This window comes from Podarcis filfolensis (assembly GCF_964270895.1).
Source record: "Podarcis filfolensis genome assembly, chromosome: W".
NCBI lineage: Eukaryota > Metazoa > Chordata > Lepidosauria > Squamata > Lacertidae > Podarcis > Podarcis filfolensis.
In genome coordinates this window covers 40328403-40355851 of record NC_139619.1, presented here as the reverse complement: position 1 = coordinate 40355851, position 27449 = coordinate 40328403, and positions in this window count along the sequence as shown.

Sequence of the window (27449 nt, the reverse complement as noted above, 5' to 3'; positions counted from 1 at the left end):
ATAGCAGCAATCTACTCAGAACAAAAAGCTAAACTAATTATAAATCAGGTGATTACGGATGACTGTAAGATCCAAAAAGGAACAAGAGAAGGATGCCCATTATCACCATTATTGTTTATTCTGGTCTTGGAAGTACTTGCCAAAAACATAAGAGCAAATAAAGAGATTACAGGTGTAAAAACTGGGAAAAGTGAATTCAAGTTAAAAGCGTATGCAGATGACCTAGTGATAACAGTGGAAGAACCTAAAACTTCACTCCCTAAAGTAATAGACAAAATTCAGAATTTTGGGGAAGTGGCAGGATTTAAGCTAAATAGGAATAAAACTAAATTATTAGTAAAAAACATGAAGGAAGAAGAAAGAACCGAATTAGAACAAAACATTGAGATTGAAGTCCATAAAAAGGTTAAATATTTAGGGATTTGGTTAACATCAAGAAATATAAACCTATTTAAAAATAACTATGAAAAAATCTGGCTTGAGGTAAAAAGAAATTTAGAAATATGGAGCAGAATGAATCTCTCAATGTTAGGAAAAATATCAGCGATTAAAATGAATGTGTTGCCAAAAATGTTATTTCTTTTTCAATCTATACCAGTCATCCTGAAAGAAGAATGCTTTAAAAAATGGCAGAAAGAGATTTTAAGATTTATCTGGGGGGGGGGGCAAAAGGCCAAGGATAAAACATAAAATACTTACAGATGTAAAAGATAGAGGCGGGTTTGCCCTCCCAGACCTTAAATTGTATTACGAATCTGCTTGTTTGGTATGGATCAGGGACTGGATGAGATTGGACAAGCAAGAGGCATTAGAACTAGAAGGACATGACAACAGATTTGGCTGGCACGCATACTTATGGTACGGGAAAGGGAAGATTCATAGAAGCTTTTACAACCATATAATCAGGAAATCATTAATGAGAGTATGGGAGAGATATAAAGACTTATTGGAACAAAAGACTCCGTGGTGGCTTTCACCACATGAAGCATTACTGCTCAAACCACTTGGAAAGAAAGGAAAATGGCTCACATATGTTGATTTATTAAAGGAACATGAGGGGAAATGGAAATTAAGAGATTATGATGAGATCAAAGACCACTTTCAGAGTTGGTTGCATTATCGACAACTACATGAAACATATAAAGAAGACAGTAAGAAAGGATTTAGTTATACTAGATCTAAGTTTCAAACGGAAGTGATTGAAGGGAAAGTGAAACTACTGAAGGCCGCATATAGCATATTATTAGAATGGGAGACGAAAGATGAAGAGGTAAAATCAGTTATGATTAAATGGGCACAAGATGTAGGTCACAACATTATGATGGAAGATTGGGTTAAATTATGGAAAACTGACTTAAAATTTACAGATTGTTCCCTACTGAAGGAGAATTACATGAAGATGATGTACAGATGGTACACAACACCAGTGCAGTTAGGGGAAATGTACAAAACTAGTTCAAATATATGTTGGAAGTGTAAGGAAAAGGAGGGAACATTTTATCATATGTGGTGGGATTGTAAAGTAATTAAAAATTTTGGGAAATGATATACAATGAATTGAAGAAAATGTTCCACTTACCATTTGTTAAAAAACCTGAGGCTTTTTTGTTGGGGATTGTAGGGAAAGATCTGCCAAAAAAGTTGAAAAACATTTTCATGTATGCGACAACGGCCGCAAGAGTTCTGGTAGCACAAGGATGGAAGACTGAAGAAACCCCAACTAAAGAATCACGGCAAGAAAAGTTGATGGATTATGCAGAACTGGCAAAACTGACATATAGGTTACGGGACAAGGAGAACTGTGACTTTAAGGATGAATGGGAACCTTTTACAAAGTATTTGAAGACGCAACAAAGCGAACTGGACTCCTTGGCAGGTTTTGAATAAACATTCACATTTTTTTTTACTGATAATAATTCGCTAAACAGTTTGAAGATCTACACAATTCTGTAACATGCAGAAAATAGCGTTATTGGAGAAACCAAAGACTGGAACTGAGGGAAGTCGGGGGGTGGGGTGGGAGGATGGGTTTTGTGGGGGGGAGGGGGGAGGGAGGAAAAACAGGGGGTGGGGAAATAAGGATATGTTTTTGGAAAATATGTTTTGTTATAACTTTGAATAAATAAATTAAAATAAAAAAAAGAATTAGACAGCCCTGGGACAACAAAACACTCGGACACAGTGCCTTTAAAGCACGGACCTGGGCCTAGGAAGCATGGGGCACCAGGTACCTGTGGCTGAGCCTTGAGAGACTGCTGTCCAAGGTGCTGAAGGGACTGAATACAAAGATGCAACTGTTAGCATGTCAAGGGGCATGATGGTGCTTTGAATGCATAAAGCAGATGTGGCCTAACTTGCACAGTTGCAGAATGAACTGAACTGAGCTGGAAGAAGCAGGACTACATGGGATGTAGAACGCTATACAGGAAATGGCTCGGGGTGGCCCACTGGGAGAGGCACATGATGCAAAAAGCGGCAGTTTCAACCCATTCATGGGAAAGAGAGCTCTGAAATCCTGGAGAGCAGCTGCTGGCTGTGGCAGACCATACAGAAGTAGATGGCCCAGTGGTCTCACTGGGTTTTCAAGCCAGAACACAGCTTCAGCGCCCCCAGAACAAACCAATTTTTAATTCCCCAAACTTTTACTAATCAGAGTTTCCTTTTTAAAGCGACAGTAGTTCAATGCATTGACTAGGGGCTTTTCAATGTTCAAAGGCACTTTGGATGCCTTGACTTGCAATCCTTACAACAACCCTGCAGAGCAGTTCAGTGTTATCTCGAGTAGCAGAATAGCGAGGCGCGATGCCGAGGCGGACGCAGGGTGGCCCACCCAAGGAGTTCATGGTAGGGGGACCTAATGAGGCCAAACTCCGTCTTTTGCAGCCCACTCCTGCATATTGTAATAAACAAAAATCTGCCCTTATTCCCTTATGGGGAACACATAATAAGACTGATTTTTACAAAAATTTAGAAGAAAAATTGTTTGAATATATGGACCAAAAGATAGTAATAATGAGAGATATGAATGGAGTGTTGTCAATGGAAATGGACAGACTGAGAGCAACAGGGATGAGTAAGGATGGAAAATTACCTAAGACTTTTTTTTCGATGACAAAGAATTGTAATTTAATAGACATTTGGAGACTTAGACACCCGTTGGGAAAGGAGTTCACATTTCATCCTGAGCCAAATCAATCAATGTCAAGAATAGATCAAGTATGGGTATCCAATGAATTAACTCCGAGAATACTGGATAATGAAATTCAACCAAGAGTAATTTCGGATCACAGTGCAATAAAATTTGAAATAAAAGGATATGAGGAAAGAACCTTCAGATGGAGAATTAATGATTACCTTCTAGATGATCAAAAAATCATTAATAGGGCACAAAAGTATTTGACAGATTATTTTGTAAATAATTGTAACAAGGGCACGAAAATGAAGACAGTATGGGATGCCAGCAAAGCTGTGATGAGAGGATTTTTTATCCAGCAGAATTCATTGAAAAATAAAAGCAGAGAGAAAGGAAAAAAGGAAATTTTAAAGCAAATACAGTGGTGCCCCACAAGACAAATGCCTCGCAAAACGAAAAACGCGCAAGACGAAAGGGTTTTTCGGTTTTTGCGTCGCTTCGCTAGACGATTTTCCCTATGGGCTTGCTTCGCAAGACGAAACGTCTTGCGAGTTCTTGCGAGTTTGTTTCCTTTTTCTTAAAGCCGCTAAGCCGCTAAGCCGTTAATAGCCACTAAGGCGCTAAGCCGCTAATAGCCACTAAGCCGCTAAGCCGCTAATAGCTGTGCTTCGCAAGACGAAAAAACCGCAAGACGAAGAGACTCGCGGAACGGATTAATTTCGTCTTGTGAGGCACCACTGTAATGGACAATGAACAAAAATTAATAAAAAAACCTAACAATTTGAAAATAAGACAGGGTATAAAGGTTTTGCAAAAACAATTTGCAATGATAATAAATAAAGAAGTGGAATGGAATATTAAAAAAATGAGACAAAGGAACTTTGAATTCACTAATAAATCAGGAAAATGGCTGGCGTGGCAGATTAAGAAAAGGAAGGAACAGAATACTTTTAATAAAATCATCATTGAAGGTACAGAAATAGATGATCCGAAAGGGATTAGAAAGGGATTCTTGGACTTTTACAGACATCTATACAAAAGTAGAGAAAAGAATAATATGAGGAAAATAGAAAGATTTTTAAAAGAAAAAGAGGTGCAGAAGATCTCGACAGAAAAAAAAGACAGACTGAACGCCCCAATAGAAACTGAAGAGATAAAAGAGGCAATAAAAGAACTGAAAAAAGGGAAAGCTCCAGGACCAGATGGATTTACGGCAAGTTACTATAAAGAAATGAAACACATCCTACTTGTACCAATGAAAGAAGTTATGAATAACATTATGAAAGAAAGAGAAATCCCGGAAACCTGGAAAGAAGCCTTTATCACATTTATTCCAAAACAAGATTCCGATTTAACACAAGTTAAAAATTATAGGCCTATTTCATTGTTGAATACAGACTATAAAATCTTTGCAAGTATATTGGCAATGAGGATGAAAAAGGTATTACAAGAAATTATACACAAAGATCAAGCGGGTTTTCTTCCGGGCAGGCAGATGAAAGACAATATAAGAAATATAATTGATATTTTAGAATATTTGACTGCCAGGAATGAGAAACAAGCTATGTTAATATTTGTGGACGCAGAAAAGGCCTTCAATAATATATCATGGCAATTTATGTTAAAAAATTTGGAATTGATGGATGTGGGAAAAGAATTTTTTAATGGAATAAAGGCTATATATACAGAACAGAGAGCAAAGCTGATAGTAAATAATATTACTACAGAAGACATAAGAATAACCAAGGGTACAAGGCAGGGATGTCCTCTTTCCCCATTGTTATTCATCTGGGTACTGGAGGTCTTTCTGAAATCAATAAGGAAAAATGGAGAAATAAAAGGGGTGACAGTAGGTCAAAATGAATATAAGGTTAAAGCTTTTGCCGATGATCTGGTACTAACAGTGGAAGAACCATTGAAAAGTGTAAAAAAAAAATATTGGAAGAGATAGAGCAGTTCAGTCAAGTGGCAGGGTTTATACTGAATAAGAAAAAGACTAAAATAATCGCCAAAAATATGAATCAAGAGATGATAGAAACAATGCAACAACAAATAGAGATAGAAGTGGTAAAGAAAATCAAATATTTGGGAATATGGTTAACCCCCAAGAGTATTGATCTGTTTCAGAATAATTATATACCAGTGTGGAATGGAATAAAAAGAGATCTGGAGGTGTGGGGAAGGATGAAGATATCATTTTGGGGGAGAATTTCAACGATAAAGATGAGTGTGCTGCCAAAGATGTTATTTTTGTTTCAGACAATTCCTATAATCAAGGGGGCATCAATACTTAAAGAATGGCAAAGAGTAATCTCAAGGTATATCTGGCAGGGTAAGAAGCCAAGAATTCAATTTAAGTTATTAACGGATGCGAAAGAAAGAGGGGGCTTCGCTCTGCCAGATTTGAAACTATATTATGAAGCATCATGCCTCTGTTGGGTTAAAAGAGTGGATAAAATTAGAAAATGGAGAGTTGTTAGATTTGGAAGGTTTTGACAACAGATTTGGTTGGCACGCATACTTATGGTGTGAAAAGAAGAAAATACATAAAGGTTTTGAAAACCACATTTTCCGTAGATCTCTTATAGAAATATGGGATAGGTATAAAAACCTATTAGAACCAAAACTTCCTCACTGGCTATCTCCATTAGAGGTGATGAGTGTTAAAAAGATCAATATGAGGGGGAGATGGATAACATATGGAGAGTTGATAATTAAAGAAGCAGGGAAATGGAAAATAAAACCATATGAAGAGGTAAAAGAGTATGTATATGATTGGTTGCATTATTATCAGGTTAATGAAATGTTTAAAAAGGATATTAAAGAGTGTGGGTATGTGGAAAAAGATTCAAAATTCCAAGCAGAAATACTAAGTAATGATTATAAAATCTTATCAAAAATGTATAAAATGCTGCTGGAATGGTATACAAAAGACGAAGAAGTTAAATCGGTGATGGTACATTGGGCCAGAGATTTTGGATATAATATACAATTTGATGACTGGACAAAATTATGGAATGAAAGATTAAGATTTACAGCATGTACTGCGTTAAAGGAAAACGTTATGAAAATGGTATATAGATGGTATATCACACCAGTAAAACTTGCAAAAATGTACAAAACGTGTAATAAGTGTTGGAAGTGTAAAGAAAAAGAAGGGACATTTTACCATATGTGGTGGGAATGTAAAAAGGTGAAAGGCTTCTGGGAAATGATTTATAATGAATTGAAAAAGATGTTGAAATATACATTTGTTAAGAAACCGGAGGCCATACTTTTAGGAATTGTAGGAAATGAAATATGTAAAAAAGATTGTAAACTTTTCCAATACGCAGTAACAGTGGTGAGAATACTCATGGCCCAAAAATGGAAACAGGAAGAATTACCGACGGTCGAAGAATGGAGATTGAAATTGACGGACTTTGCAGAACTGGATAAACTAACGGGGAAGATTCGATATTTGCGAGACCAGAAGTTCACCGAGGACTGGGGAAAATTTACAGATTATCTGAAAAGTATATGTGATGAAAAGACAACGCTTGTAGGTTTTCAAGATGTTCTGTGAAAATATGAGGAATATTGTCAAAAAGGGAATAAGATTGGGGAGGTTATATTTCAAAGGCAATATTAAAATTAGAAAATGTGTGAATAAATAAACAAAATGGAAGATTGGCAGAGAAGCTGGGGGAAGTAAAAAAAAAGAAGGTTATGTGATAAATTCTGATATGGGTTATAGAAACTTGTATTTGAAAATGAATAAAAATATTATTGTCAGGGACTCAGGAGCAGGAGCACTGGGGAGAGAGGAAATGGAGTGCGAAGGGGAAGAATCCGAGGGCAGCATAGGGGAGTATGACAGTGGCCCGAGAGATTCCATGAGCTTCTCCAGCGAATCAGAAGATTCCCAGAAGGGGGCGCCTATGGTCAGGGCAAGGGGGGTCCCAGGGGGGACGCACCAGAAACAAGGAGACAGAGGGGAACCCCAAAGCAGCAGTGGGGGATTGGGACCAGTTTCCCCACCAGAGCGTAGTGGGGGGGAAGAGTCACATGTGTCAGGGCCAGCGTCTCCTCCAGCGGGGAGAGAGAGTGAGTCAGGGCTGACCACGCCTCCAACGGAGGGGAGGTCAGTTGCAGCTAGCCCCCCCAGAGGGGGAAGCAGTGACAGCAGCAGCAGTGAAACGGTCAGGAGAAAGGTTACCGGCTGGGCGCGCGCGCCGAGTTCAAATGTACAGGCGCGGGGAACAGCAGGAGACCCGGATGGGGAACCAGCTCCTAAAGCCCGCCGGAGGGAGGGGGGAGGCTCAGGGGACTCAGCGTCAGAAGAGGCTAGAAAGGGCGAGATCCCAACGGCCAGGCGGAATCAGAGGCGGAAGGAACTGAGGAAGAGGTGGAGTAAGGCTAGAATCTTAAATTGGTGTCAGGGGGGAGGAGACTCAGACGGAGCATCGGCGGTCTAACAGTTGAGACGTAGAGCTGCACGCTGCGGCTCTGGAAGTGAAACTGAACTTCAATAAAGACTTTGTACCTAACAACGAAGCAGCGTTGGTCCTTTGTGAGCTGGGACCTTGGGCAGCTCTGACAATTATATATATAAAAAAACAACCCTGCAGAGCAGTTCAGTGTTATCTCGAGTTGCAGAATAGCGAGGCGCGATGCCGAGGCGGGCGCAGGGTGGCCCACCCAAGGAGTTGATGGTAGGGGGACCTAATGAGGCCAAACTCCGTCTTCTGCAGCCCACTCCTGCATATTGTAATAAACAAAAATCTGCCCTTATTCCCTTATGGGGAACACAAGAGCCCTTCTAGAGTCCTTTGTAGGTTCTCCATCGTTCGGAGAAAATAACAGAGGCCAAGCAGAGAAGATTGAGAAGCAAAGCAGCTAGTAAGCGTGATCTTTATTGAACTGTTGCAACAGGGTGCTCCCCCCACAGGCAGGAGGAGGAGGAGGACCCACAACAAAGATGTGCCTGCCCTTATAGAGACATTTTAAATTGCCCGCCTTGGAGTCCAAGACCACCCCCAGAAACATCATACCTACATCACAGAAAGGGCTGTAGCTCAAGACCACCCCCCAGATACATCGTACCTACATCACAGAAAGGGCGATCTACAACAGACATCTGAGTGCGTTGTTTATCTCCTGTCTGGCAGGTTACCTGCTAGTGCTCACTTGACTGGGTTCCCTGGGGAGCCTGGCCAGTCTTTTGTAATGACAAAGACTTAGTTCCTGAGCCAGGTCACAGGCTCAGCCTATGTAGGAGTGCAAATATCCAGAGATGTAGTGATCAGATGGGATTACTATGAGGAATTATAAAAGACCCTGATGCTGGGAAAGATGGAGGGCACTAGGAGAAGGGGATGACAGAGGACGAGATGGTAGGACAGTGTTCTCGAAGCTACCAACATGAGTTTGACCAAACTGCGGGAGGCAGTGGAAGACAGGAGGGCCTGGCGTGCTCTGGTCCAGGGGGTCACGAAGAGTCGGACACGACTAAACAACAACAACAAAGCTCTCCATTCCTTTTCTGCACCAAACTTGATTATCGGAGGACAGGTAAACACTAGCAAAAGAAAAGGGGAAAAAAGCTGACCTTGTCTTGTGTTTCTTTCCTGGAATAAGAAAAAAATGAAGAGACACGAGAATTCTAAGGTGCCAGAACAAGCTTTGCTGGCTACTGGTAGTAAACAAACCAGAAGAGACAGAAGATGACCGACTTTCCATTGAAGAAGCCTTGACCCTTTTGAATAAAGGTAAGAAGAAAGATAGGGCTCAGTGCTTATGCCCCAATCCAGCAGAGAAGAACAAGACATGTAAATCAGCTCCAGTACGTTTGTCTCTTGCTGGATCACGAACTGGGAATAAAGCTGGTGCATATTGGAGTGTTAGTACTGAACTGCATTGTTTCCAATATGATGTGCTTCTGAATGGGTACTCCTCTTCATCTTTTAGCTCATCAAGCCATACTTTAAAATGGTGTTTACATGTGACTAGGGTTGGGTAAGGCCCTTACCGTCAGGATGTTAATACTTGGATGCTCAGTTGAGGTTTATCCCCTTCTCTTCAGCTGTTTAAGGACTGCCCCTCTTTCTGATTTACTGCCGCTGAACTTTGTGCCATCTGCAGATTTCAACATGCTTCTACTTAAACTGACCCAAACCACTGGTTGGCTTTCATTGAGTTCTGTGGACACAGTAAAAAAAAGCTGCCATCTGGTTTCTCTCGGGATGTTCGGATTGTGGAACACAGATTTGCTCTCCACCGTAACCATGTCTCTCAGCATACCACTTTATTTCCCCCCAGATAGGTGGCTACTATTCACTTGTAGGAAGATGTGCTTATTTAGATTACAACATTGCAGTGGGAGCAAAAGCCACCTTTCTTCTCTCAAGAGGGTTAGTCGAGTTTCTGTTGTTACGGAAAAATCCAGGTGGGAGGCTGCTCAGAGCCCGTGGGTCCCTGCGGAACAAAGAAGGAGTCCAGCCACCAACCGGAGCAAATAGCGGAGACCAAAGTTTATCGCTGTCAGGGGCTCAGGAGCAGGGCAGCGTAGGGGAGTATGACAGTGGCCCGAGAGATTCCATGAGCTTCTCCAGCGAATCAGAAGATTCCCAGAAGGGGGCGCCAAAGGTCAGGGCAAGGGGGGCCCCAGGGGGGACGCACCAGAAACAAGGAGCCAGCGGGGAACCCCAAAGCAGCAGCGGGGGATCAGGACCAGTTTCCCCACCAGAGCGTAGTGGGGGGGAAGAGTCACATGTGTCAGGGCCAGCGTCTCCTTCAGCGGGGAGAGAAAGTGAGTCAGGGCTGACCACGCCTCCAACGGAGGGGAGGTCAGTTGCAGCTAGCCCCCCCAGAGGGGGAAGCAGTGACAGCAGCAGTGAAACGGTCAGGAGGAAAGTTGCTGGCTGGGCGCGCGCGCCAAGTTCAAATGTACAGCAGGAGACCCGGATGGGGAACCAGCTCCTAAAGCCCGCCGGAGGGAGGGGGAAGGCTCAGGGGATTCAGCGTCAGAAGAGTCTAGAAAGGGCGAGACCCCAACGGACAGGCGGAACCAGAGGCGGAAGGAACAGAGGAAGAGGTGGAGTAAGGCTAGAGTCTTAAACTGGTGTCTGGGGGGAGGAGACTCAGACGGAGCATCAGCGGTCTGATAGTTGAGACGTAGAGCTGCACGCTGCGGCTCTGGAAGTGAAACTGAACTTCAATAAAGACTTTTGTACTTAACAACGAAGCAGCGTTGGTCCTTTGTGAGCTGGGACCTCGGGCGGCTCTGACAGTATGCTCCGTCTGCTTTGAATTAACCCTCGCAGCGTGAGTTGGTGCAGCGAGGGGCAAGACTTGGCGTTTTGCGAGCTCACGAAGATAGGCAAAGATGACTACAGAGGACAAGGTGAAAGAACTGCAAAACGCAGTCACGAGGGTGTATGCAGAAGTAGAAGCATCCAGGAAAAGAGAAGAAGAAGCGGTAGCGCTCTGCCGGGATCTACAAACCAGGTGGGAACGTTGGGGCAAAGAGGGGCTGCCAGGACCCAAGCCAGAGGGAGTTGGCCTCGGGAAGAGGGGGGGCAGGATAGTAGCCCACTTCGACGGGAACCTGCAGCAGTACCCTAACTTCAGAGCCGACATAGTTTACGCGCTCAATTTGCTTCGGAAAGACTTTAGAGATGAGGAAGAGAAAGTGGGATTAATAATTACTCATCTGCATGGGGAAGCTAAATCGTGGCTGCGGAATTTGTGGCGCGAAAATGATCCCGCCCTCCAAGATGCCGACGCATTTATCAAAGCTATGGACGCTTGTTTTAAATCAACGGTAGATGTGGATGTGGCCAGGAGGGAAATGCATGGGCTGCAGCAGGGGAAAGCCACGGTGAGACAATATCACTCACGCTTTTTTGCGTTAGTGAACGTGCTGGGCTGGGAGAAAGACTCCGTTGCCGTCAGAAATCTGTTCTGGGAGGGACTGAATGGGGCCGTGAAAGATGAGCTGGCAAGGGGAGAAAGACCTAAAGGCACCACAGAGGTCGTCCAAAGAGCACTGGCGATAGGGGTGCGCCTGGAAGACCGCCCTTGGAGCAGAGAGGAGGGACGTAGGGCAAGCACTCCAGCCAGAACAACTCCCTTCCTACCCAAAGAGACAGGGCGCGCGCTATCCACGCCTCCACTGGGGAGAGGAGAAGAGCCGATGGAGATAGGTGGTGCCAGGGCTCAGACAGCAAGCAGAGCCCAAACACTAGGAGCAGTCAAGGCGAAGACTCATAGAGGGAGCAGGAAGTGTTACATCTGCGACAGTGCACAGCACATGGCCAAAGAGGGTCCCCAGAGGATCCAGAAGCACACTGCAGCCTCAGCAACAGTAAAGGGAGCAGTTCAGCAGCAAGAACAGCTGCAGGGAAAAGAAGAAGCCTGGTTGGAAACGGAAGCACTGGGGCCCAGCCAGGCGAGTCAGTGAAGTAGTCCCCAGAGATTTTACAGCCCACAGACCCCCTCCCACCCAAACCAGTGGTGCAACTCACCGCATCGCTCCAGCTGCCCAATTGGCTCACCCTGGAAGTCCCAATCACCATTGACTCTGGGAGCAACGCAGACTTTGTAGGAGTGGACTTCATCAAGCAACATCGCATAGCACTCCTACCAGCCACGATGCCCCTAAACGTCGTCACGGTCGATGGCAGGAAGATACTGGGAGGAGAGGTGGTACAGCAAACACCGCCTATGGTAATGCAAATTGGAAACCACCGCGAAGTCATCAGCTTCAACGTCACCCACCTGTCGGACACGCCCATAGTGTTGGGTATGAGTTGGCTGGATAGGCACAGCCCGGCATTAGCATGGTACCAGCGGCAATTGACCTTCTGCTCCTCCTACTGCGCAGAACACTGCATCCGGACCAGCCAGGAGGACGAGGGGCAAGAGGATGAACCGCAGTTACACCTAGGCATGGTGCAAGCTGTACCCAACAAGTACAAGGAGTTTTTGGAGGTCTTCTGCGAGAGGGAAGCGGATAAGCTGCCTCCCCACAGGCCCTACGACTGCAAGATTGACCTCCTGCCGGGGGCGACGCTGCCGACTGGAAAACTGTATTCCATGTCTGAGGACGAACAGCAAGAACTCAGGGAGTTCATAGATCACAACTTGAAGCGGGGATTCATCCAAGAATCCAAAGCAGTGGAGGGCAGTCCCGTGTTTTTCGTGAAGAAGAAAGACACGCCCCAACGCAGGCTCGTAGTTGATTATAGGATCATCAATTCCAGGACAAAGCCCACAACATTCCCCATGCCCAAGATCGACGACCTGCTCGCGACGGTGAGGAAGGGACGACTCTTCACCAAGTTGGATCTACGAGGGGCGTACAACCTTATACGCATGCGGGAGGGCGATGAGTGGAAGACGGCCATGTTTACACCTTTAGGCACCTATGAATATCGCCTAATGCCGTTTGGTCTACAAAATGGCTCCCATACCTTCCAAGCTTTCATGCATCACGTGTTAGCGGGACTCCTCTACAAGAAGTGCGTCTGCTTCCTGGACGACATCCTGGTCTTCTCAGAATCGCAGGAGGCTCACGAGGGGGACGTCAAGGAGGTCCTGCAGAGGCTACGGGAGCACAGACTTTACGCCAAACTAGAGAAGTGCCAGTTCGACATGACGGAGGTGGATTTCCTGGGCTACAAGCTGTCCGACAAGGGACTCGCCATGGACAGCACCAAGGTCCGCGCGGTGTTGGATTGGAAGAGCCCGCGCAATCGGAAGGAGGTCCAGAAGTTCGTCGGCTTCGCCAACTTTTATCGCAAGTTCATCAAGGGGTTCGCAAAGGAGACGGCGGCCATCACGGACACACTCAGCTCCAAGAAGAAGAAGTTCACCTGGACGGACCAGGCGGAGCAGTCCTTTAGGTGACTCAAGCGTCTCTTCGCGTCCGAAGAACAGCTGCTACACGTAAACCCCAGCAAGCCAATGAGGGTTGAGACGGACGCCTCGGACAGAGCGGTGGGGGCGGTCCTGTTGCAGTAAGATCTGCAAGGGAACTGGAGGCCGTGCGCATTCTACTCCAGGAAACTCAGCAAGTCGGAACAGAACTACACCATCTGGGACAGGGAGTTGCTGGCCATTCGTGCAGCCTTCAAGGCGTGGCGGTACTTCCTCGTCGGAGCCAGACACACAGTGCAGGTCCGCACGGACCATAAGAACCTGGAGTACTGGCGCACGGCGCGGTTCCTGAACCAGAGACACATCCGCTGGGCGGAGTTCTTTGCGGATTTCGATTTCTGGATAGAATACGTCCCGGGAGACACCAACGTCATGGCGGATGCACTATCCAGGAAGCCGCAGTATCTCAAGGAAGCAGCACCGGTGGCGGCCAAACACATTTTCGCACCGAAAGCGTGGGCATGCGCCTCAGCCGCAGTGGAACTGGACGCGGTGCGTCGAGTGCTGCAGACGGATTCGTTCGCACAATCCAAGGTGCGAAGAGGCACAGCGAAGGACGACGAGTTCCAGATACGAGACGGACTGCTCATCCGCAAAGGGGCTCTCTACGTGCCCGGAGACGACCTCCGCGCGAAAGTCTTGCAGCAGCTACACGACGCGCCCAGCGCTGGGCACTTCGGCAAGGACAAGACGGCGGAATTGGTAACCAGAGACTTTTGGTGGCCCAAGATGAGAGGAGAAGTCGCGGATTACGTCTCCAGGTGTGACACCTGCCAAAGGGCCAAGCCAGTACACAGGAAGCCGGCGGGTCTGCTAGAACCCCTACAGACGCCGTTCGAACCGTGGGAGAGAGTGGCCCTGGACTTTGTCACAGATCTGCCCAGTTCGCGAGGCAAAACAGCCGTACTCGTACAAGATCAACTTAGCGTCGGCACGACATCCGCAGACCAACGGACAGGCGGAGAGGGTCAACGCCATCATGCAGCAGTACCTGCGATGCTACGCGAATCAACAACCCTCGACCTGGGTGGACTACCTACCGCTGGCCGAGTTTGCCTACAGCAACACGAAGCACGCGTCTACAGGGGTGACACCGTTCTTCGCCAACAATGGGCGTCATCCTAGAACCTTCCTGGGGTTAGAGATGAAGGGGAGGGGGAGCCACGGGGAGCAGAGCACTTAGCAGCAGAGTTACAGGAGGTCCACGAGCAACTCCGAAGGCACTTGGAACTGGCGAAACACGCCTACAAAATGCAGGCAGACAAGCACAGGAGAGTTGGGGAAGACATCCAGGTGGGGGACTGGGTCTGGTTAGCAGCCCAGGCAGTGCCGGCCAGGACGTTAGCTAAGAGGAAGCTCAAACACAAGCAGCTGGGGCCTTACCAGGTCGCGGCACAAATCAATCCAGTGGCCTTCCGGTTGACACTCCCGGAGGGCTCCAGAATGCATCCAGTCTTTCATAGGTCAGTGCTCACACCCTACAGGGCACCCCACAGGTTTCAGGCACCAGGGAACGCGCCAGACCCACTTAACGAATCTCCAAAGAGGGAGGGGTCACGGAGGGCGACGCCACTCAACGAGGTCACGGAGATTTTGGACTCGAGGTGGGGGGAAGAGGGGGTGGAATATCTCCTCGCCAGGGAAGGTACCCCAGCCAGCGCCAACAGATGGGTACCGTGCTATGCCGTGGAGGAGCACTACCTCAAAGACGAGTTCCATGCACTCTTCCCACACAGACCTATGCCGGCAGAGTATTTCGACGACTGGCTTTCCACACCCACACTTTCAGCCAGTACGTTCCAGGGTTTTTCATCAGCTGAAGAGACGACGCAAGAAACAAGCTCCCCGGAGGGGTCACTCTCGGGGTTTGCCACAAACCGCTCCTATTGGTGGGACACTCCACCGGAGGTGGGGTGGCGCAGGGAACTGCTGTGGGGACCCTTACACGCAGTCTCACCCGAGGTACCCGGGGGAGGGAAGGACATGGACGTTTTGGGGGAGGATCCTGGATTCGAGCACAACAGCAGAGAGATGGAAGCAGAAGAAATCGACGTCAACGAGCCCATTGCGGTCTGGCCGGATCCCGCGGGCCGGCTGCACACCGGGGGGGAAGACTGGTATCCCGCACTCACACCCACAGCACTGGAGCACCCGGAACCCACACCCAAAGAGGGGGAGCGGGGAAGGGGGGCTTCGAGGGGGGGGGATGGATGTCAGGGGCTCAGGAGCAGGAGCACAGGGGAGAGAGGAAATGGAGAGCGAAGGGGAAGAATCCGAGGGCAGCGTAGGGGAGTATGACAGTGGCCCGAGAGATTCCATGAGCTTCTCCAGCGAATCAGAAGATTCCCAGAAGGGGGCGCCGATGGTCAGGGCAAGGGGGGTCCCAGGGGGGACGCACCAGAAACAAGGAGCCAGAGGGGAACCCCAAAGCAGCAGCGGGGGATCAGGACCAGTTTTCCCACCAGAGCATAGTGGGGGGGAAGAGTCACATGTGTCAGGGCCAGCGTCTCCTCCAGCGGGGAGAGAGAGTGAGTCAGGGCTGACCACGCCTCCAACGGAGGGGAGGTCAGTTGCAGCTAGCCCCCCCTGAGGGGGAAGCAGTGACAGCAGCAGTGAAACGGTCAGGAGGAAAGTTGCTGGCTGGGTGCGCGCGCCAAGTTCAAATGTACAGGCGCGGGGAACAGCAGGAGACCCGGATGGGGAACCAGCTCCTAAAGCCCGCCGGAGGGAGGGGGAAGGCTCAGGGGATTCAGCGTCAGAAGAGTCTAGAAAGGGCGAGACCCCAACGGACAGGCGGAACCAGAGGAGGAAGGAACAGAGGAAGAGGTGGAGTAAGGCTAGAATCTTAAACTGGTGTCTGGGGGGAGGAGACTCAGACGGAGCATCGGCGGTCTAACAGTTGAGACGTAGAGCTGCACGCTGCGGCTCTGGAAGTGAAACTGAACTTCAATAAAGACTTTTGTACTTAACAACGAAGCAGCATTGGTCCTTTGTGAGCTGGGACCTCGGGCGGCTCTGACAATCGCGCAACAGGTTCAGAGAGGAATTGAACCCCGAGAACGGGGTGACAAGGACTTTTAAAAGTTCCTATCTTATCCCAGCAGACAGTTCGCTAAACATCACCACTCCATCAGAAAAGGGGAGAGTTATACATGGTTAACATAGGAGGAATGTGTTGGGGTAACATGCAAATACAGGATATGTCTTGGGAAATCCGCTCCACTTCCCTGTGGGGAGGAGTTGTGGTGGACCACGTGGCCACCCACTCCCCACCAGGGGTGGGGGACTCTGTCCCCCGTTGCCTATGGGATCCCGGCCACGTCAGAGCCGGGCCAGCCAACCCCCAGAGGACTTCCTCTTTGGCTCGCTTCCTCAATCACCCGCCCTCCCTCCCTATTTTGCAGGTTAGGCAATGGCCTTGCTGTGGACTTTGGTTGGTCGCCTTGGTTGTCCGAGTGGCCTGGTAGGAATTTTACCACTTGGCAAATTGGCACTGGACACTTGGTTTTCGCCTACCTCGTAGCAATCGTCACAACTTTGTTAGGGTTGCGGTTAGGCATTGTTTGACCTTGTGTGGGGGAGGGGAGATGTGGCCATCACCTGCCCCTCCATGCTTAAGAGTATTCTGTTAAAGGAATCCGGGGGTGTTGATCTAGTCTGAAGCCCAGCTGGGGGGCTAAGGCCTTGACACGACCCCGACGGGAACACCAGGGGGAGCTTGAGTTGGTTCGCATCGACAGGGCTCCCCCTACCGGTGGCTTACCCTTACTGGGACTTCCTGCAGGAGTCAGATATAGTCAGGTCCAATCAATGCCTAAGCCAATACCACTCACATTCTTTAATTTCAATAAAGTTGTGGCCAAAATTTGCCCAGTAACATAAACCTAATATCTGTGTCCTTGTGTGAGTCATTTCCAACGAGGGGAGGGGGCTGCGGGGTCTCGACACCCAAGTACATTCTAAGGACCTACTGCAAGAAGACAATAGAACTTAGGTTTGCATAGTCTGCCGCCTGGGTAAGTCCGGAGGAGAGCTTTTGCCCAGCGATTGTCACCTACGGGTAAAGTATCTTCCTGTGAGTAGGTGACCTCCCGCTTGGGGAATTCTGGCAGGGACTGAGGGGTTCCCAAGTCCTTGGCCAACGACGCAGACTGGCGGTGGAATGAAGAGAATCGGTGAAACCAGTGGTTTTCTATGAATTTCCAAGTGTTTTTAGGCTTTTTTAATACAGACGGTTCTTTTCGGAAGTGGCCTGGCCTGACATTGCTACATTGTATCTAGCTGGACCATAAAGAAGGCTGATCGCCGAAGAATTGATGCTTTTGAATTCTGCTGCTGGAGGAGACTCTTGAGAGTCCCATGGACTGCAAAAAGTCAAACCTCTCCATTCTTAAGGAAATCAGCCCTGAGTGCTCACTGGAAGGACAGATCCTGAAACTGAGGCTCCAAGACTTTGGCCACCTCATGAGAAGAGAAGACTCCCTGGAAAAGACCCTGATGCTGGGAAAGATGGAGGGCGCAAGGAGAAGGGGACAACAGAGGACGAGATGGTTGGATCGTGTTCTCGAAGCTACCAGCATGAGTTTAAGCAAAGTGCGGGAGGCAGTGGAAGACAGGAGGGCCTGGCGTGCTCTGGTCCATGGGGTCACGCAGAGTCGGACACGACTAAACGACTAAACAACATCTAGTTTTGATTGGATTAACAGGGTAACGAGGTTTCGATTGACTCAGTCCGTTGTTTTCGCAGCGGGAGCTGTCATCACCTTGTCAGCGCTCAGTGGAGCGTGCAAAACAGCTGGAGCTGAGCTGCCTCTGCAGAGTCATGGCATTGCTGCGATTGGCTGAAGGGCTACATTCAATGCCATCTGATTGGCTAGAACGCATCCTCATGCAAATACATTGTTCATTCATCAAATACATTGATCGTGTATAGCATCGGGATACGGGGTCAGAAATGGCGCTTTCTTCTCGGGGTTTTGGACTTTTGTGCGGTGCTTGGTACAACGTTGTGACGGGGCGAGGGGAGTCCTAGTGTGGCAGGGTTCCCTTAAAACAAAAAAAAATTTTTTCCTTCCAGTAGCACCTTAAAGACCAACTAAGTTAGTTCTTGGTATGAGCTTTCGTGTGCATGCACACCTCTTCAGATACACTGAAACAGAAGTTGCCAGATCCTTCTATATAGTGAGAAGGTTGGGAGGGGTATTACTCAGAAGGGTGGTGGGAATGGGTGATAGGCAGATAGCTGTGATGAGCCTGTTGACGACTCTTAACGACTGCAATAGGTCTTACAGGAAAAAGCAAGGGGTGAGAAGGTGAAAAATGGCTTTGTCATGTATAATGAGATAAGATCCAATGTCTTTGTTCAGACCAGGTCTCTCCATGGTTTTAAGTTTGGTAATGAGTTGCAATTCAGCAGCTTCTCTTTCCAGTCTATTTCTGAAATTCCTTTGTAGTAATACAGCTACTTTGAGATCTTGTATAGAATGTCCTGGGAGATTGAAGTGTTCTCCTACTGGTTTCTCTGTCTTGTGATTCTTGATGTCCGATTTATGTCCGTTTATTCTTTGGCGTAAGGTTTGGCCTGTTTGTCCAATATAGAGAGCTGAAGGACACTGTTGGCATTTGATGGCATATACAATGTTAGACGATGAGCAATTAAATAGTCCCGAGATGGTATGTGTGATGTTGTTGGGGCCAGTAATGGTGTTGTCCGGGTGTATGTGGCAGCAAAGTTGGCATCTGGGTTTATTGCAGGCTCTGGTGCCAGTGTCCGTGTTACGTCTGGTTGTAGTATTATTGTGGGTTAGGAGTTGTTTAAGATTGGGTGGCTGTCTGTAGGCAATGAAAGGTCTTCCTCCCAGAGCTTGAGAAAGAGAACTGTCATTGTCCAGGAGAGGTTGTAGATCTCTGATGATGCGTTGTACTGTTTTAACTTGGGAGCTGTATGTGATGACTAGAGGTGTTCTGTTATTTTCTTTTTTGGGTCTGTCTTGCAGCAAGTTCTCTCTGGGTATCTGTCTGGCTCTGTTGATCTGTTGTCTAACTTCATCTGCTGGGTATTTTAGTTCTAAAAAGGTTTGCTGTAGATCTCTTAGGTGAGAGTCTCTGTCTGTAGAATTGGAACAGATACGGCTGTAACGTAGTGCCTGGCTATATACAATGGACTGTTTGGTATGTTTGGGATGGTAGCTAGAGGCATGTAGATATGTTTGTCGGTCAGTTGGTTTACGGTATAAGGTGGTGTCTATGCGTCCATCCTGTGTTTTTATAGTAGGGTCCAAAAAATGTATTTCTTGCATAGATTGATTCATTGTTAGGTTGATTGTGGGGTGAAAATCATTGAATTTCTGGTGGAAGGTGTCCAGGGTCTGTTGACCATGTGTCCAGATGATAAAAATATCGTCAATGTATCGCAGGTACAAGAGAGGTTTGAGTGGGTAGGAGTTTAGGAAACGTTGTTCTAAATCTGCCATGAAGATGTTGGCATTCTGTGGGGCCATGCGGGTGCCCATTGCTGTGCTGATGATCTGAAGGAACAGGTCATCACCGAATTTGAAGTTGTTGTGGGTAAGGACAAATTGGCAGAGTTTGGTGGCAAAGTCCGCTGTGGTTTTATCTGAAATTGTGTTCCTTATAGCTTGTAAACCATCGTTGTGTGGGATGTTGGTATACAGAGATTCCACATCCATAGTAGCTAGTATAGTGTTGTTGGGAAGATTATTTAAAGATTGTATTTTCCTCAGAAAATCTGTGGTGTCACGTACATAGCTGGGAGCACTGATGGCATATGGTTTCAGAACAGAGTCCATATAACCGGAGACACCCACTGTAATAGTGCCAATACCTGAAATGATGGGGCGTCCTGGATTTCCTGGTTTGTGTATTTTAGGTAGAAGATAGAAAGTTCCTGGTCGAGGTTCTGTTGGTGTGTTGGTGAGGATCTGTTCTTGGATGTGTGGGGGTAGCTCCTTAACAATCTTGTTCAGTTCTTTTTTGTATTCTTGTGTGGGGTCTGAGTCCAATTTTATGTAAAAGGCGGTATTGGAAAGTTGTCTGTGAGCCTCCTGAATGTAGTCAGTTTTGTTCATGATGACGACAGCTCCACCTTTGTCTGCTTCTTTAATTATAATGTCTGGGTTGTTTCTGAGATAATCTATGGCTCTCCTTTCAGCATGGTTTAGATTTTGTTGTAAGCGATGGTGTTTTCTGGTCACATCTGTTTGGATTCTGTGGCGGAAGCAGTCAATGTACAAGTCCAGTGTGGTATTGCGTCCATCAGAAGGGGTCCATGTGGAGTCCCTTTTTGTGTAACACTTTTTCGGTGGTAGTTGGTGGTCAGTGTTCTGTTGGGAGGGTGGTTGTTGTTCTCCAGTGGGTTGAGAGGTGTTGTGTTGTGGAGTTGTTGCTTGTTCTGCTTTGTCTTGTTGTTGTGTGTGTTGAAAATACTCCATCAGGCGTAAACGGCGGAAAAATGCTTCCAAGTCCCCGTAGAACTGAATCATGTGTGGGGGATTTGGCAGGGCAGAATGACAGTCCATGTGAAAGGACTGATTCCTCAGCTGGGCTGAGTGCTTGCTGTGAGAGATTGACAATATTGTTGATCTTGTTTTGATTAGTAGCCTGTAGGTTGGAAAGGTTAGAGAGTTTCTTGTTTTTCTGTTTTTTCAGTAGCTCCAGTTGAGAGTGGTAAATGTTTTGTTTTTCCTTTTGGAACTCTTGCCAAGCTTGGTGGTTCCTGATAGAGTTGTCCAATACAAGGAGTTCCTCCTTTATTAGCTTCTGTTTAGAGTAGAGAACGCTGATCAGATGTTTGAGCAGCTTCTTAGAGAAAGTGTTGCATAGTTTTCTTGCATATTCAGTGGGATACGTGGATTGTAGAGGGTTCTTAATTCTAAGACCCTTGGGTATAATGTCCAGGTTCTTGCATTTAGTAAGAAAGAAGATATCAGTCTGTACCTGTGCAAGTTTCTTGGTGAGGTTGATGGACTTCCATTTCATGCGGCTCAATGTGGTGCCTTCCATAGTTCCAGTTACAGATAGGTAGCCGTGTTGGTCTGCCATAGTCAAAACAAAAAAATTTTTTTTCCTTCCAGTAGCACCTTAAAGACCAACTAAGTTAGTTCTTGGTATGAGCTTTCGTGTGCATGCACACTTCTTCAGATACACTGAAACAGAAGTTGCCAGATCCTTCTATATAGTGAGAAGGTGGGGAGGGGTATTACTCAGAAGGGTGGTGGGAATGGGTGATTGGCCAACACGGCTACCTATCTGTAACTCTTCTTTTGATCTTAATGTTATCAAGCAGTCTCTTGCCTTATTCTTCCTTTGTCTTGTACCAAGCCTAAATGCACTCACTATCTTGAATTCATCCTTCTCTAGGCCCTGTTGCCAAAAGTCCAGAAATTCTTTTGTCAGGAAGTCCGCCAAGTTATCTCTCTCACTTTCCGGAACTGATCTGATCCTTAAGTTTCTCTCTTTTCTTTGCAATTCGATCATAGACAAAGTCAGATCATGATCCTCCAATTTCTTAATGACCGGTGGTATCCTCTCCTGGGTAGCAGCGGCAATTTCCTTTGCTTCCTCAGCAATCTTTCGAGTTGTAGCCGAGTCCTCCAAAAGTCTTACAATAGTCTCTGTATTAGAATTTACCTTCCTTCCCAATTCATTGATACTTTTCGTGTTCAGGTCAATTTTTGCTGAGACCTCAGCCACTTGTTTTATTAGTTTCCACAACTTGTTTACTTATCTCTGTTCCCTGCTTCGTTAAGTATTCCAAAGATACATTAATTTTGCCAAGTGCCTGTGCCAGAGCATCTTCTGTTGACATAGCTCTTACTTTTGTTTGAGAGGCAGCAGCTGCACCCGTGCCTCCGGATGTTGAAGCTCTCCGCTGGTGGGAAATATCAGTCTTGTATTGTCTACCAGATCTTAAGCTTCTTTCTTCAAATTTCCCCTTTTCTTTATCCATAACACTCTCATTCAGAGCCAAGGTCACGTCCTAAACTTGTACTTTTGTTTTAGAAAGGAAATTTCCACTGGCTCTCACTTCTAGTGGCTTAGTTGTTATTGTTGCAACAAAGTCTCCACTAGGGGGAAAAGTTCCAACTTCACTTTGAAATTTTATAACCAATGTCTCTTTAAAAAACCCCTTTTCTCCAATTAGCCACAGTTTCCAATTTATCTTCAATGCTATTTTATGTAAAAGTCCATCCAAAGACACTGTATCTTTACACAGAGTTACTGCTACAAACAATCCCAATGTGCTGACAGTCCACCATTCAGTTTCCCTGTCAAGGCAGTCCGACTCCAGAGATCAAGGCAGCGGATGTTCTTTTTAAATTCGTTCCTTTCTTACAGGCATAAAAAGTTCAATTTCCACCCCCCTTCGCTCCTGCCAAACGGTGGGGAGAAATGCTCTTCCAAACGATAGATTACTAATTTCAAGAAAATATTCACTCTTAAGTTACAGCTTACAGTCACTTTGCTTTAGATTGTCTACACAACGGGAAGGCAGACTTCCTTTTTGTACCTTTCCCGTGCTAGTGCCAAAATTCTTGTTAATTTAATTTCAATTTAAGTCCGTTAATCCTACTCACAAGTAGTTGCTTTTAAGTCCAAATTCTTGGGAAGAAATCAGCGCTCTCCGATCATGGCGATGCGGCTTCACTCAACAGGCTGGGTAGACGACCCTCAGCACCGCGCCGCTCACCCGCTGCCGCTCCGAAGCCTTTAAAAAGGCTCCTTTGCGGTTTTGGGGGGGCGCAAAAGGTGCCCGCCGGGTCTCCTCGTTCACAGGCTTCCGCGCCTGTGATTTTTAGGGGTCCCCGCTTTGCCGTAGCGGCAGGACCCGAACCCGCTGAGCAGACTTCCCCCGGAGCTCGGGGGAAAATCCGCCATTAATCGCTGGCGCTGACCGGAAGTCTTCGGGGCTGAGGAATTTCAAGGAAGCTTTCGACTTGCCCCTACCTACACCTACCTACCCACTGAACGAAGGAGCAAGAAAGCAAAAGGCAAGTTCAGCATTCCAGAGTTTTCCAAATGCCATGGCATCTCAATGGGGCTCCCTTGCCAATTGATGGTAAAGCAAGCCATTGGACAGGCCATCATGCATGAGGACAGTTTTTTGAATGGATTTGAATCACACTTTGCCTTTTTTCTAATTCAAGATAGTGCCTCACGGAAGCAGGGAGCTTTGCAGAGTCCTTTGGAGACTGTGGAAAAGATTGCGCAAGAGAGAGGCTTGGCACCAGAAGAAATTCATAACTTGCTGAACATCGCACTCAGTGCCAAGCTTGGTAAAGAAAACATGTTTGGGCTTCTCTTTCCCCTTGGCAACAAAGTATGTCAACGGAGCTGCATTGCCCTGCCTTCTCCCTTAACAAGAACCGGGGCTGCTTCGAGCTTGTGAGAAATTATCAAGAGTGAAGATGTTCAGAATGTTAAGCAGTGTCTTTCAATGTCTTGCAGGCACAGTGATAAGCACTAGGCTACTGAAGACTCTGATTCCCATTTCCGTAATAACAGAGGATTCTCTTCTTTCAGCTGTGTCTTGGCTCTGTGCTCGCAAGTGTTCTAGTGACTTTCAGGTAACTTGGAAAGCATGGTAATGATGTCTTGGTTCTGAAGAATGATATTTCCCCCAGTCTGACTTAGTTATCCTGGTGATGATTCAGCTAGATGTTGTACACGCTGAGCATATTCCAGAAGGGGTTTGTTGTCTTGGCCTTGCTTTGGCTTACTGAGATCTGTCTTCTCCCTATAGGTGCTCATTCTAAAATGGATAATTGTAACGTTTGACTTCATTGATCAGAAGGAAAATATGAATGCTCTCTATGGTTTCTTCTTCCGCTTCTTACAATATGAGAAATTGGTAAGATAAAAAGGAATGTGTTATTTTGAAGGAACTCGCTTTTATTCTGACATTAACCCAAATCAAACAATAAAGAGTACTTTCTGACCACACAACAGGACACCATGTGAAAAGTGGGGCCTTAAAAATACCTCTCCCATTTCCTTCCTTTTCCTGTCTTGTTCCTTCCCAATGGGCGCCGGTCGCAGCGCCCCCCGGGTGCACGGCATGTTCAGGCAGGCAGGCAGGCAGGCAGCTATCCGATGTCGATCCCGCCCGTTCCTCCCTCCACCCCCCTCAAAGACAGCCGCGCAGGCAGCTATCCGATGGAGGGAGGGAGGGAAATCCTGTTCTGCATAGCTATCAATTCGGGTGTGATAGTCTTATGTTTGCATACTTATGGGAAAATAAAACTAAGTTATTCTAGAGCTTGTATTTGTGTGTATTCATGGTATTATTTGTAGACCCAGTAGATGGCAGTGTGGTGTGGAGAGTGTTTTTGGCAGCTCGTGAAAGGATAGAGGGTGGAACGTTGACCGTTCAAAGGCACTATAAGCAAGATATATATATCTCGCCACATTTTCCTAGCTACGTTTCCCCATAAAAGTATACACTCGAATACATTTGTATCAAATACATTTGGAACAAGTGATTGTTACATTTAAGGAACATTCTCTAGGTGATGAGTTTGGGGGGAAATACAAAAACCCATTCGGATACATTTGGATACATTTAGAAAAGTACAGCATTTTGAGGAAAAATACATTTAGATCCATTCTTAAAGTCAATGAGAAAGATACAGCAAAAAGGATACAATACGATACAGTGAAAAAGGATCCATTCCCCAAGGCACCATTGACCTTCTTGTAGGGTGTGAAGGCAGAATATGATCTATTTGATATTGGTAGGGTCCTTCTCCTTCATTCCCCTCTCTGACCCTGACTCTCTTACGACACAGGGACCATCCCAGAGTGTGGGCACAACTTTTGCCGGTCCGGCCTGATCCAGTGCAGCGGGGCAAAAAGGAGGCTGGCTTCCTGTCCTCAAGGCCGAGTTGGAGTCCAGAGAAGGAGCCTCATCCGCAATCGGCAATTGGCTACCTTTGTCGAAGTAGCCAAGACTCTCAGTCTTCCAGAGGGAAAGGAGGAGTCTGTGAGAAGCACCAGGAGCCCCTGAAACTCTTTTGCAAGGAGGATGAAGCCCCCATCTGTGTGGTTTGGGGCAGATCCAAGAAGCACCAACACCACGAGGTGATTCCTCTGGAAGAGGCTGTCGAGGAATACAAGGTACCTTGAGGGGGAGAAATAGCTGTGTATTCTTCTTGGCAGGTTATCTTCTTAATTCTCAGATCCAGAGTAGGCATGGTATTAATTGGTGGTTGTTTATTACCTTAGAAGCAGCCAAGGGGAAGCCTGAGGGCTGCTGGGATGGCTGGGAGGAGGGAGTCAAAGTCTTTCTCTCTGCCAGGGGGGCCAAGGGATCTTCCCTTTGAAATACAGCAGCTTCATGGGACCATGGCAGGGAGAGAAAGGGTTAACCTCATCCACATCCCCCAGCAAGGTTGCTTTGTACATATTTAGAACACTACAAATGTGAATTGCACATACACAACTGTCAGGGGACTGCCATCGGAGCCAGAGGCGGAGGGAAGGCTCCAGAGGGATGCCGGAGAGGGTCCCAGCAGGCAGAGAGGCAGCCCATCTGCTGGGGAAGGAAATCAGCGTAACACCAGTGGAGAAGGGGGGCAGATGGGGAAATCGGAGAGGAGGCTCCAGGACTCTTCACTGGAGACCAGCGGAGAGAGCACGGGTGCTCCGCTGCCCACACCCTCCCTGCACAGAAGACTTCCACGCAGGGAGAGTAGGAGGAGACTTGGCGTCAAAGAACTTCTTTGCTGGAAGAAGTTCAAGAAACACCCACTGACGAATTCTGCCAGCGACTGAAACAGCCACAAAGTGAAGGGCTGTCCAGACAGAAAGGGTTCAACCAGGTAACCTAGCCAGGAGTGGCGGCAACTTACGCACAAGCAACCCCTATAACCATTACAGCAATCCGTCAGTCCCCGACGTTGCTTGTGCGCAGCTACAGGGAGGCAGCATAAGGAGCCAAACCAGAGAAGCCGGAGGGACGGAGCAAGCAGCTGGAGTGCAAAATCTGGTAGAGAGGAACCGAGATTTGGAACAGCATGTGGCTCTCCTGACAGCGCGGCTGGACAAAAGACGGACTCAGGATGCACAGGTCAGACCCACCCCCATCGCAAGGAAGGTACCGGGGGTGGTACACAAGTTTGGGCGGAAGCCCCAGGACTACAACGCGTTCCGAACGGAAATAGAGTACGCTTTGGAACTGCAGCATAATGACTTTTCTGATGATGGGGAAAGGGTGGCCTATATTGTGGGGCATCTAGAGGATGGGGCACGGGAATGGATCAGGCCCCTAATGGCGACGCAAACTGCTGCCTTGAAGGACCTTAGGTAATTTTTCCAAGTGATGGATGTGATGTATTCCAGTGAAGTGGAGCAAAGTGTGACTCGACGGGAATTGATGGGGTGCAAGCAGGGGAGCCAATCAGTTAGAGACTACTGGTCGCGCTTTGCGATGTTGATCCACCGGCTCGGGTGGGATCTGGACTCTGAACCCATTCAAATGTTGTTTGAGGAGGGGTTGTCCCCAACTGTGAAGGACGAGCTGTCCCGCGCGCCCCGCCCGCAGTCGATGGATCAGCTGACCAAGGCTGTGCTTGCGATTGGAGTGCGGCAGGAAGCGCGGGCTCAGGAGAAACGCGAAGTGAGAGGGGAACGTTGCCATGACTACCGCATTCCTGAAATACCGAGACAGCTTTCCCAGGCGGCTGAGCCAATGGAAATAGATGGCGCGCGCGCGAGGTTTCAAACTTCAGTGAAGGTCGCAAGAGGGAGGGAAAGGATTGGAAAACCACCAAGAAGTGTTTCCTCTGCCAACGGCCAGGACATTTTGCCAGGGTCTGCCCTCAAAGAAAGGCCTGGCAAGGGATGGTGGGAGCTGCTGGCTGTGAGGAGAAGGGGGGAGAAGGGCAGGCGCAGGGAAACGGCAACGCCTAGCTGCCAACCAGCGGGGCCAGCAGCCAGGCCAGCAACCAATAGAAGTGCCCCAGCCTGACCCTCCCAGGGCAGCTATAGCCATAGAAGTGGTGCTAGAACTCCCGAATGGGCACCCAGTCAAGGTGGAGGGGCCGCTGGATTCAGGCAGCTCCTGCAATTTCTTCAGCAGGGACTTCGCTCTAGAGCACCAACTCCACTTGCTGCCCCTGGATTTTCCCTTGCAAGTGACCACCATCAATGGCAGGGAACTTCTGGGAGGGGAAGTGACACACCAGACCCCACCAATGCGAATGAGGGTTTCCAGGCACATGGAGACCATTGCCTTTCATGTAGCCACACTGGCAGGACCCCCAATAATACTGGGGATGAGCTGGCTGGCACTGCATGATCCAGTAGTGTCATGGCATCAGCGGTCAGTCACCTTTGGGTCAGCTTACTGCTTGGAACACTGTCTGGGGGGGGGGGG